The sequence below is a fragment of the Oryctolagus cuniculus genome, chromosome 2, assembly GCF_964237555.1.
Source record: "Oryctolagus cuniculus chromosome 2, mOryCun1.1, whole genome shotgun sequence".
NCBI lineage: Eukaryota > Metazoa > Chordata > Mammalia > Lagomorpha > Leporidae > Oryctolagus > Oryctolagus cuniculus.
The window spans coordinates 137,115,596-137,128,269 of record NC_091433.1 but is presented as its reverse complement, the minus strand read 5'-3'; the positions used below and the strand labels follow the sequence as shown (position 1 = coordinate 137,128,269).

Below are 12,674 nucleotides of genomic sequence, written 5' to 3'. Positions count from 1 at the left end.
CCCATGCAGCCACAGTGTTTTCACAGTCTGACCCAGCAGACAAAGCTCCCACAGTCACGAGTGCCCAGCCCCCTGTCATTTCTCCAAGCCAGACTCGGGGATCTCCCCTCAACTGGTTGCTGGGCTTGGAGATACAACCTGCTGCAGCTGTTCCTTATGTCCAAAATGGTACCTATCCTCTCTAAGCTAGTACAGGATGCTGGTGCTGAGTGGCAGGGAAAGAGAATTTGGCCCCCTCCTTGCTTTTTCCCTTTATGTTGGCAGGTATAGTCTCCCCCACTGGGATCCAAGCCAAACTCTCGCCAGGCTTGTCTGCAGCCTTATTGCCAGTGACTTGGGCTGTGCAGTCTGGTTTCACCTTACTCTGCAAAGCTGGTACTGAGGCTGTCAGCTGCTGTGGTGCTGAGTTGCACGAGTCCACGTCCTTCACGTAGATCCACAATGTTCCTGTAATTTGCATGGAGTTTCCTCTGTAGTTTTCTCCCTAACTCTTTGAGTTTGCACTGTCCTCACTTTTTTCAAGATTTATTTATTTATTTGAAAAGTAGAGTTAGAGTGTCAGAGGCAGAGAGAGAGGGGTCTTCCATCCACAAATTCACTCCCCAAATGGCTGCAACAGCCAGAGCTGTGCCTGTCCAAAGCCAGTAATCAGGAGCTTCTTCTGGGTCTCCCATGTGGGTTCAGGGGCCCAAGGACTTGGGCCATCTTCTACTTCTTTCTCAGGCCACAGCAGAGAGCTGGATTGGAAGTGGAACAGCTGGGACTCGAACCAGCACCCATAAGGGATGCTGGAGTTGCAGACTGGGGTTTTAACCTGTGCCACAGTGCTGGCCCCTCTATTTTGTTGTTCTTAATGATTTCTATTTCCTTGGTAATATTTTCATTCATGTAAATAGTTGATCTCCTCCTGTCTTTAATCTACCTGTATTCTCTTGCATGTCATTGAGTTTCCTTACAATCATTATTTTGAATTCTGTGTAATTTCATAGATTTCCTTCAGTTCAAGATCTACCTCTGGAGGATTATTTTGTTCTTTTGGAAGTGTCATGCTACCTTGCTTATTCATGTCTTCTGTGTTTCTATGTTGACATTTGTGCATCTGGTGCACTTGTCTCACCTTTATGGAGTAGGTCTTATTGTAGAAGAGTTTATGGTTTAGATTGTTAGTTGATCTGTTGCTTCAGCTTTGGTTCCAAATGAGATCGGGAGTATAGTCTCTGAATGCTTTCTTTTGTCTTAATCAGTGTCAGTTAAGTCTATAAGTGTCACAGTAAACTAGTCTGCTGTAGTTCATGGGGATGGAAGTGTGGCTTTGAGATGAGTATGGGTTTCCTAGGGTGTGTATCTTTGGCCCACAGGGAGTTTGTGCTCACCAGAGCCTTGTTTTGGTGCTGAGGGAGACAGAGGTGGCTGTCTGCTTGTCCCACTGGCAAGCATGGGTGTTGTTGGGACTTATGGCACAAATTGCTGTGGCTCCAGGACTGTGTGATGTGGATGGGCCCTTCTACAGGTCCTGCTAGGAGAGTCCAGCTGGTGTTGGTTCTAACACCAACAGCCCTTGTCCTGGCACTAGGGCATGTGGATTAACCCTGCTCCCATCCCACAGGGTGACTACAAACGTGTGCAGGGGATGAGTTCAGACATGGGGAATGCAATTAGTTTCTTCCCGAGATCCACCAGGGAGATTGCAGTGGGATTGAGAAATTTAGAACTAATTGTTACAGTCCTAGTGTTGCAGGGTACAGTGGGGTCATTAACCAGATCTCCCAGGATAGGGGTGTAATTTTTATGGGTTGCTGCTGGTGCTAGATCCTAGAAGCTAAGGGAAATCCCCCTGGCTCATGCAGAGTGTGTGAGTTTATTTTTGGGGCTAATGCCCCAAAATTCCCACAGTTGCATGAATTCAGACAAGTTGCCCTGACTCTGATGGATTATGGTAGAAGCAGAATAGAGACCCACTGGGTAACTTTTTGCTGTAGCTTCCAGTACTTGGTGGGGGAGGGAAGCAGTGTGGCTTCCTTTCTCCAAGCCCAGTAGTTGCTCTAACCCCAGTAACACCCCAGGTTGAAGCCAACATCAGTGGGTGATTGTGGAATTATCTTTTAACTAAAACTGCGAGTGGCGGTGTGCGTGGCAATTTCTTGCTACCTTGACTTGGTAAGATGGCAGCTCACAGCTGGCAGCTGGCTTTGCTTCCTGGCTGACTGAGCAGCATGCCTGGCTGCAGTGGTGTTTCTGTCTCCTCTCCTCTTGTCCCATGGAGTCTTAGTTGTTGTTTCCACTTCTCTGCCAAAAATTTCCATTAGACCATTGGAAACTTCCTTTATTGGTCCTTCCTTTATTCTTTTTATTTTTTTTCCCATTCCTTATTCTTTTCATACTACAAGGCAACTGAAGTTGGTGTGTTTGTACTCTGTTCAGCCGTCTTGGATCTCTTTGCTTATTTATTTTTAAAATATTATTTGAGAGGCAGAGACAGAAGAGAGGAGAGGGAGAGGCAGACAAAGGGGGCCAGCACTGTGGTGTAGCAGGTAAAGCTGCTGCCTGCGGTGATGACATCCCATATAGGCACCAGTTCCAGTCCCAGCTGCTCTGCTTCTGATCCAACTCCCTGCTAATGGGTTTGGGAAAGCAGTGTAAGATGGCCCAAGTTCTTGGGCTCCTGCACCCATGTGGGAGAATCTGAAGAAACTCCTGGCTTCTGATTTACCTAGCTCTGGCCCTTGTGGCCATATGGGGAGTGGACCAGTGGATGAAAGATTGATCTCTCTCTCTTGGTCTATAACTCTGCCTTTCAAATAAATAAATCTTTTTTTAAAAGAGCAGGTGGGCTCATTACTGTGTACTGGTTCATTACCCAAATACCTGCAGCATTATGGTTGAAGCTGGGATCTGGGAACTCAATCCACATCTCTGCCTGAGTGGCAGGAACCCAACTGCTTGGGGTTTTAGAAAGCAGCAGAGGATGGTTTATGTACTTGGGTCCCTGCCACCCCTGTTGGGGGAACAAGATGGAGTTCCATGCTCCTGGCTTCAGCCTGGCCTAGTCCCAGTAATTGCATAAACTTGGGGAGTGAACCAGCAAATGGAAGATTTCTCTCTTCCCCCTCCCACTACTCTACCTTTCAAATAAATTAATAAATCTTTAAAAATGTATCAAAAGACCCAAAACAGTTTTCTCTGCATTTCAGGAGAGAGGTCTCTAAAACGCCAGTCTTGCACCTGAGTAGCAGATGACCTGAATGATAAGCCTTGCATAGCACCATTTCTGTCCCCCAGGCTAATCAGGGCCCAGTATTCTCATCTGATCAGATTAGCAAGGACTCCCCTGCTTTGAACAGTTGGTGGGGTGGGCACCCTTCTCCCACAGTAAGGAATCTTCTCATTGTTGTGCATTCTTCCCCATTCTGTCATTTCTGATACTCTTTGCATAGACTTCAGAAGTTGCCGTTTGATATGAAAACTGAAATTTTAGAATTCCCAAATCTCTTGACCCCATAATGCTGAGACAGCCATTGTGGTGCAGTGGGGTAGGGCACTGCTTGGAGTGCCGTCATCCCATATCATGAGTTTTGAATGCTGACTCTCTCACATCTGGTTCAGCTTTCTACTAATGCTTCTGGAAAAGCAATAGATGACTGCCCAAGTACTTAGGTGTCTGCCACCCATGTGGGAGACCCAGCTGGAGTTCTTGGCTCCCGGCTTCAGCTGGCTCAGCTCTGGTAGTTCTAGGCATTTGGGAAGTGAACCAGTGGATGGAAGATAGCTTGCTTGCTTGTCCACGCTCTCTCTCTCTCCCTCTTTCTCTCGCTCTGCCTTCCAAATGAATGAATAAATCTTCAAGAAATCTCTGCTATGTGTCTGATAAAACATGCATTCTGAAACCAATTACATTTTTTTGCCCTGAGCTGTGTCTAGAACCCATTGCTGCTGCCCAAAGTGAGATCTAGGGACCTGGGGAACAGGGAAGCTAGAGAGGGTGGGATCTAAAATGGTACCTGCCCCTCAATGCCTCCTCCATTCCACAGTGAGCTCCTGGAAGGCAGGGTCTGTCTTCATCTTGTACCACCAGAGCTTGGCTGGCACAACAGGAGTAACTGAAAAAATGAGCCAAGGAATGAATGAGTAAGTGGGTGACTTGACACTTTCGTGTTTTCCTACTTATAAAACAGTGTGAATTATTATTAAGGGTAACCATGGGCTAAACTGTGACCCACACTATGTTTTCCTCTTTTACCCTTACATTCCATTTGGGTGTCCTGTTTCTTTCCCCCATGAGAACGTGCTGTCAAGAAAGGTTTGCTGGTGGCTTTGCCTATGCTACAACACTGGTTGTTGGGATAGTTTTCCAAAGGGTATTTGCCTCCTAAGCCTTATCTGTGTTGTGAAATGCAAAGGCTGTTTGTGTTAAGGGAATGTTCAGGTGCAGTTTGTTGGGAGGGATTCTCTGAGGCAGTTGGCCCTTCCTGGGCTCCCAAAGCCACTGAGTACATAATCTGCTTTGCTTACACTAAGGGTTGGCCCTGGTAATCCCTGCTCCACCTGCATCACCAGGCTGTCAGCAGGATAAAGACGGATGATGGATGGAGGGGGACTTTGAAAAGTTAAAAGCTCCTCGCAAATGCAAATTGTTATTGTTGTTAATCCGCAGCTGTCAGACACTCCTGAAATGAATCCCAACTCTGAGGAGACTGGGGGAGATTTGGAAAGAGCTGTGGTTTATGGGGTTCTTGCTTTAAAGCAGGACCCCACCCCCCACCCCGTCCTGTGTACACTGTGTGCATAGGATGAAAAGTTGTTCTTAAACTCAGAATGAATTCGGGGCTGTCCCCCTACCAAAGTTCCACTCTGAAGCCTTAAAAACTGGAAACTTTGTTGTGGCAGGTTCACTGCCAAGTGACAGAGAGCCAGTGGCCTTAATTCTTGTCTTTGTTTTCACATCTCTTTCCCCCACCCCCCATTATTTTAGAACAAGTCTTGGCTTGGAGCTGAATTTCAGCTTCTGGAAACTGAGTTGGTTTCGTGTATATTGGCCTAGCTGTGTGAAGGGGGGAGGACTTGCTTCTGCAAGAAGTTGGGGAGGGAGTAGTGCATGCTGGGGGAAATCAGGAAGCCAGGAGGAGACAGGAGGCCGCGGGTCAGGTCTGAGCCTCTCCTCTGGTCCTGCTGCTTTGTCCGCTCACTGCAGCGTCAGCGGAGTCCTGGGATGGGTGGGTGTGGAGGCTGGAGGGAGGATTTGACTCCATCAACTCCTCAGTGTTCTTCCTGCTGGTCACAATTCATTAAATCCGAGCCAGTTGCTGGAAAACAGCTCATAAAGGGGACGAGAGGGGCTGGCGGTGTTTCTGGGGTGACTTGCGTCCTTCAGGGAGGTGCCATTTCCTCCACTCTTTTGAGGTGCAAGGGGGAGGTCACTGCCGCCCTTGTGTCCTTGCTGACTGGTTTCATCCTTCTCTTTGCAGAAGCTCACATGTATGACCTTAGGTATGACCTTGAGGCCAGGTATTGACCAGGGTTCCCAAGACTGGCCTGGACAGCACAGGAAGACCAGGGAACTGGGGAGTTGAAATCCCACCCTCTGCTTTCACTGGCCACTGGCGCACGGAGCTCTGCCATTCCTAGGGAGCAGCTCCGCATGGAGGCTCGTTGCTGGCACAGCTTGAGGGATTTGGGAGGCTGGGAGCCCACCCTTATTCCTGTGTGGGGCACAGGAATAGGATTTTCTGTGTCCTGGAACCTTTAAGGCCTCCACTGAGCATTCCCAGAGTGTGGTCATCTTTCTCCTGTTCTTTCCACTGAATAAAAAGCTCTTCCTCCCTTCCAACTCAATGCACCCCCAGGCTTTGCTCAAATCCCGCCTCTTCCTATACTTACAGGACTGTTTTCATGAACACTTGGAACCCTGTTTATACCCATCACATGAGCTGACACCTGCTTACATGAAGCTCCATGCTTATGTGTGTTGACACTTGGGGATTTATTTTTAAAAATTTAAAAATTTATTTTCATTTTATTTGAAAGTCACAAGTATATACTTACATTGATCGTTCAATGCCCAATTGCTCTCAGTAGCTGGCCTGGGCCAGGCTGAAGCCAGGAGCTGGGAATTCCATCTGGATCTCCCATATGGGTGGCAGGAACTCAAAGACTTAAGCCACCATCTGCTGCCTTCCCAGGGTGTGCACAACCAGGAAGCTGGATGGAAGCAACAGAGCTGGGTCAAATAAGGCATTCTGCTATAGGATGTGTGGTTGCAAATGCTGTCTTAACTGCTGTGCCAAACGCCTGCCCTGGGAATTTATTTTTATCTTGTCAGTTTGTCATGTATGTCTTGAGAAATACACTGTGTGCGTGTCATATACATGGATATGTCAAAAAATGTTTGCACAAAATGTGTATCATGAAAAAATAGGCATGGATTTAAAAATTTTTTCCATGGGGGTGGGCATTTGGCTTGGTTAAATGGTTAAGACACTGCTTGGGATGCCCACATCCCATATGGAGTGCCTGGGTTTGAATCCTGGCTCCACTCATGTTTCTAGCTTCTTGCTGGTGCACACTCTAGCAGGCAACAGGTGATGGTTGAAGTAGTCTGGTCCCTGCCATCCATGTGGGAGCCTTAAAGTGAGTTTATGGCTTCTGGCTTCTCTGTTGTGGACATGTGAGGACTGAAACAACAAATGGGAACTCTTTTTGTCTACCTGTCTCTGGCTTTCTCACAAATAAAATAAAAATTAAAAAGTAGTGCTCAAAGCAATCAGTTAAAGAATAAAAGAATTTTTTACACCAAAATAAACTTACCTTTCAGTTCTACTTTCCATGAATTTTTAAAAGTGGTCTCATATTCTTCTTGAGATTGTTAGCATTTTTAGGATCAAAAAACCCCTACTTCTTTTATACATGTTCAACTTCAAACTTTGTGCTGAACACTGTAAACATTTAAAAACCTGTGACTTTTCCTTTTGTGAGTACAGTTTATGTGCAGTGGGGAGGACAGACATTAGAAGGAAAGATGGGTTCTCAAGGGCGGACGAGGGTCCACTGACATCTGTTCTGTAGGGAATTGCCTTGACTTCCTCACCCTGCACCTGCATTAGGCATCAGTAATAGACCATCACGCCTTCTCCTTCCGACTGCGCTGTTCAGCACTGACTCTCTAAATTGATCATTGTTGGCTCCTGCTTTGAAGCATGCATGGGGTGCACTGCTTTGCGGTTTCCTTCCCCCATTTCTCTCTCTTCTCTGAAATGGCCATAGGAAGAAAGATGTGGTTTGCAGATGAGTTAGAAGGCAGGAGGATGACGTGGCCATGGGACCAGTCGCTTGAAATCTGGCCACACGGAGGCTTTTGGGGGATCATGCTTGGATGGTGGTCATAACAAAAGAAGAACAGATGACTTAAACAGCACTTTAAGGTTTTCCATAGGTGCTTCAGGGCATGGCACTATAAAGTACACGCTGATCCAGGTGTGACATCACATAGGTAGGTGTGACATCACATAGGTGGACGCTCCATTTTGATGAGTAGGCAGAATCAGAGGTGTGATTGTGTCTCCTCTCCTGATGGATACCTGCTTCTCTAAGATTTTCATGTTAAGAATTGTCCTGGCGCCGCGGCTCAATAGGCTAATCCTCCACCTGCGGTGCCGGCACACCGGGTTCTAGTCCCGGTCGGGGCACCGGATTCTGTCCTGGTTGCCCCTCTTCCAGGCCAGCTCTCTGCTGTGGCCAGGGAGTGCAGTGGAGGATGGCCCAAGTGCTTGGGCCCTGCACCCTCATGGGAGACCAGGAGAAACAACTGGCTCCTGGCTTCGGATCAGTGCGATGTGCCGGCCACAGCGCGCCAGTCGCGGTGGCCATTGGAGGGTGAACCAACTGCAAAAGGAAGACGTTTCTCTCTGTCTCTCTCTCTCTGTCTCTCACTGTCCACTCTGCCTGTCAAAAAAAAAAATTTGTCCTAAGAAATAAACGTTATGATACTACCAGGGTTCACTTCCCTGAGGGTTAATAGATGCTGTCGTTGTCCCCACGTACTTTTTCCATTTCTGTGTGCTCAGCACATGGCTTCCCTTCACTTCATTTCCAGGCTGACAACAATGGCCTTCTTCAGAGGGTGCCCTGGGGCCACTACTACTGTGTGGGTTACAGTGCACTTGTCTCCCCCAGCCACAGTTTTACCTTCTATAGTTATCTGAGGTCCAATAAAGTCCAAAAATATTTAAAATTCCAGAAACAACTTCCAAATTTTAAATAGCACACTATTCTGAGTAGCATGATGAAATCTGGGACCATCCCACTCTATGCAGCCCAGGACATGGATCATCCCTTTATTTAGCATAGCCACATGTATACACTGCCTATCTGGTAGTTACTTAGCAGCCATCTTGGTTATCGGGTCCCCTCTTATGAGACTGCACTGCTTGTGTGTGAGCAGCTCCTATGTGGTAGCCTAGTGCTAGATTGCCTCACTTCATCTCATGTCCATCGTCATGGAAGAGGAAGGGTGAGAACAGTCCCATCCGAGACCTAGAGAGAAAGGGAGAGAGGCCACACTCCCATAAATTTTTTTTAAATTTTTTTTTTAACAGGCAGAGTGGACAGAGAGAGAGAGAAAGGTCTTCCTTTGCTGTTGGTTCACCCTCCAATGGCCACTGTGGCTGGTGCGCTGTGGCCGGCGCACTGCGCTGATCCGATGGCAGGAGCCAGGTGCTTCTCCTGGTCTCCCATGGGGTGCAGGGCCCAAGCACTTGGGCCATCCTCCACTGCACTCCCGGGCCACAGCAGAGAGCTGGCCTGGAAGAGGGGCAACCGGGACAGAATCCAGCACCCCGACCGGGACTAGAACCTGGTGTGCCAGCGCCGCAGGTGGAGGATTAGCCTATTTAGCCGTGGCGCAGGCCAACTTTTGTTTTGATTGTTCTATTTTATTACTCATCACTGTTGTTAATTTCTTACTGTGTCTAATTCATAAATTAAACCTTACAATAGATATATATGTATGGGAAAATATAGTATACATAGAATTTGGTGCTGTCTGTGGTTTTAAGCATCTGTTAGGGGTCTTGGAAAGTATTTTCCAAGGATGTTGGGGAGCTAATAGCAAATGACCATGGAAGGAAGGCCAGCCCCTTTACATGGAGGTGGGCCAATTTATGCTCTGGAACTCCCCTTGGAATTAGGCGAGGCCGAAACATAGCCCGGCATCCACTTGTGCTTGATGTTTGCCCTGCTCCTGCTCCGCTTCTCCCACTCCCTGCCAGTTTCTCCTGAGAGCACTTCATTGGTGTGTTGCTGGCAAGTGAGCTGCAGTCTCAAGGTCTGATTCTGGGCAACTTGTCTTAAGGCAGGGGTGGCACTGTGGGGCTGCTGGTGGTGATGGTTTGAGGATGTAGATCGTGGACAACCCCAATCATGGTTAAAGTAAAGCTGTGCAAAGCTTTGGACCGTGGACGTGAAGCACTCCTGTTGACCTAATTGGTTTGCTGGCCAGTGGCTGAGGCCGCCAGCAATCTAGGAAAGTGCATTCTAGATGGGGCTGGAGACGTGGAGGGAAGCAATGAGTTTATGTGGCGCAGGCTGAACTGCTTGTGGATAAAGAGGTCGGTCATCGTTGGGATCACACATGAATTGGTCATAACGGCCTCTGGACAGAGACTCAATGTGTGGTCTAATTTCTGATCTGCCCTCTCTCTGATGGCACTGGAGAGGGTTGAGCCTTGGAAAAGGCCTTGTGGAAAATCCAAATTTACCACTTTCACTGTGGTTGCCGTGTACATGTCCTCCTTCTGTGTGAGTGAAAAGAAAATAAAAACACACATCCTTCCCCTCCCCTCCCCGAAATTCAGATTTGAAGAACAGATCTGCTGTGGCTAAAGAGCTTCTTCGCTCTCACTTTGCTCTCTCTACCACCTTTCTTGGATTTTTTTTCACACTATCATATGAGTCAGAATGGGTGTATCACTTTTAATTATTGTTGATTACCGTTCATGTTGGAACAGCCACCTTGTAACGCCATCTCCTATCAGGAAATAAATGCCGACTTGGTGACCTGCATGAGATAGCTGGTGACCCATCCCACTGGGGAGACGGCTGGCAGCCGCCTGGCGCTTGTTGAATTAAGAAGTGTGACTACAGTAATTAGCAGCAAATATCCAGCATGGGGTAGAGTAGATGCAGGGCTGAGCACAGTCGTCACATGGGTTGACCTTGGCGCAGAAGAAATGAGGGATTTGGGAGATTGGGGCCCAGAGGATTGGAGCAGGGGTCAAGAGAAAGAAGGTCAGTAGTAGAAACCAATTTGACATCTCTGAGCTTGTAATAGGATTTACCCTGGGCTCACAGACCTTGGAGGCATCACCTATGCAAAAGCTTGTTCTCTGGCCTGCAGCCTTGCAGTTTGTTTTTGGGAATGGAAGAGTTAAGTTCCGACTGCTTTGCTTCTAGTATGTGTTTAATGGAACACAAACGAAAAAGGAAGACGCGTAGTGTTAAAATAGAACTGCCGCACAGATTGAAATGATCCGTGATTACTAGCAGTTGTACAATTTATGGAAAAAATGTGCACACAGGTCTTTCAGGAAGTGTAAATAAAGCAGATGGATTTGTTGAGGGGGGAAGTATACTTTACACACCCAACTCCTATATCAACAAATGTTGCCCTCAAGGTAAAATTAAGAAAAAAAATGTTCTAAGCTTGTATTAGTCGCACCCATTTATTTTTGGCATAAATTGCGCACTATTTGAAAGTTGGCAAGAACAAGAACGTGAAGGCCAACATTTGGTCTTGCTTCGGGAGTTTCTATGAATATGAATGCCTGAAGTTTACATAGGCTTATGCCATCTCCATAGCAACGCATGTTTGTTGTGAAAATCTAGCCTTTTAAAGTCAAAAATCCGTATGTTAACCTCAAATTTAACATGCTATCTAATTCTGGCGTTTTAAAACGCTTTTAGGACTCTTGCACTTAGAATACTGGATTGGATTAGGTTGGAGGGTGAGTTGATGGGTGTAGATTGGACATCACACACTCAGGGTGTCTATCAGGGATTCCTCTCATTTGTAGAATTTAACCTTAACATGACTCCAGGAGGAGCTAGATAAGAGGAAGTTCACGTCCTGGGGCAGCCTGAGGTCGGGGCAGGAGGAGGGTGGTCTGAGGGTTCGAAGGAGTGAAAGAGAAAATGACTTGGCAGGTTGTTTGCATGTTGGGGAGACCTTGGGAGGGTCGCCGGGCTGGCTCTGGTCCTTCCCAGTGCAGAGGGCGGGTGGGAAGCTGTGTGGGCACAGGCACACAGAGGGCAGAGCAGCCCTCAGCCTTTGTCAGCGCCTGTCAGGCTGTCAGCTAGTGGGGCCTTCTTGCTCTTAATGGGATTCTTGCTGGATTTCCAGTCAGAGGGCAGTGGTGGGTGGGAACCTGAGGGCTTCTAGTGGTTCTTCCAGGGTCACTTGCTCCTTATGTCTGCAGTCTTTGGTTTCTGTGTTCCTCTGCAGCTTTTATGGGACACCCTTTTCTATTCCTCAGTGCGTCCTAGGATCCTCATCTACTGCCCTACCCAACCTGACTAAAGATAGGAAAGGCTCAGCCTGTTCATACTGATGTGTAAGGGAAGAGTCTTCTGAGCAAGAGCCTGGAGCGAGGACTGGGTTCCACGTTACAGTCCTGGGCCTGCCTCCGAAGAGTGGCCGGTGAACACTTCGTGGAAACTCTTAAAATTTTCTTTTTTGGAGTAAAGAAAAATATAATAACGCCTGCTCCAAAGAGAGAATGAGTGTGACAGAACTTAGTAAGCTTCTTGACTCCTGTTCAAATGTGAGTTTATTATCAGCATCACATTAATAAGGGATGGCGAGTAGTTTTCTGCTTGTATCTCAGCTTCACTCAGTGGATAGTGGCTGCTTGCAGTGTTGTGCTGAGAAGGATTCTGAGATTATCTCTCAAGGAAAGTGTCCTGAGATCATTTAGCAATGTCTGTTATGGGCACAAGGAGACTGGAAGGGTGTAAAGTATTGACATTCCTAGATCTTTTTTTTTCTAAAGGAATAGAGCATATGAAATAAGGAAGTACATCTTTAAGATTTTGAATATTAGTGTGTGGAGACTGCATTTTTTTTAAGAAAGTAAATCTCTGGATGCCCAGAATCAAGCATGTGTATAGTTCCGACCGTCCGTGGAAAAATATTATCCTGTTATTTTTCAGGGCTGTTTTTTTTTGGTTAGGGAGGAGCTAAGAATTGGGACCAGTGTCTCTTCCCTTTCTGTGGTCTCATTTGTTATGTTGTCTCTTCAATATATTTTGATGTTGGATAAGACTCAGTATAGCACTTGGCTCCTTACTGTTCTTTCCTAGTTTCTATATGTATAGATCTCTATTGATACAAGTGTTTTAGCAATATGTACAGAGTCATCTGTACAATGGTAAGTTGAGGGAAGGAATTAGTCCCATATTTTATCTTCCCTCCATTTCTAATATAGAGCAGGACATAAAATATTTGCTAAACAAATTCTGAATTGATACTACATTATTTTTCTGGTTACATAGAATACTAATTTTGGAAAATTTGCAAAAATATTAAAAAATGAAATGTTATCACATTAATACTAGAGGTAATTATCATTATCATTTTGGCTTTATTTCTGTCAGCATTTTTTTTTATTTGAAAGTCAGAGTTACAC

General features: G+C 46.5%; 1 long non-coding RNA gene across 1 annotated transcript in view; it reads right to left on the bottom strand.

Moving 5' to 3' along the window:
* The window catches only part of LOC138848708 (uncharacterized), a 53,158-nt gene extending 45,735 nt beyond the window's left edge, over window positions 1-7,423 (bottom strand). The window contains exons 1-2 of the long non-coding RNA XR_011386805.1: window positions 6,802-7,423; window positions 3,999-4,097 (exon numbers count right to left, since the gene is read on the bottom strand). This is a non-coding gene — a long non-coding RNA (uncharacterized lncRNA). The remainder of the gene's footprint in view (window positions 1-3,998; window positions 4,098-6,801) is intronic.
* Window positions 7,424-12,674: the final 5,251 nt, after the last annotated feature.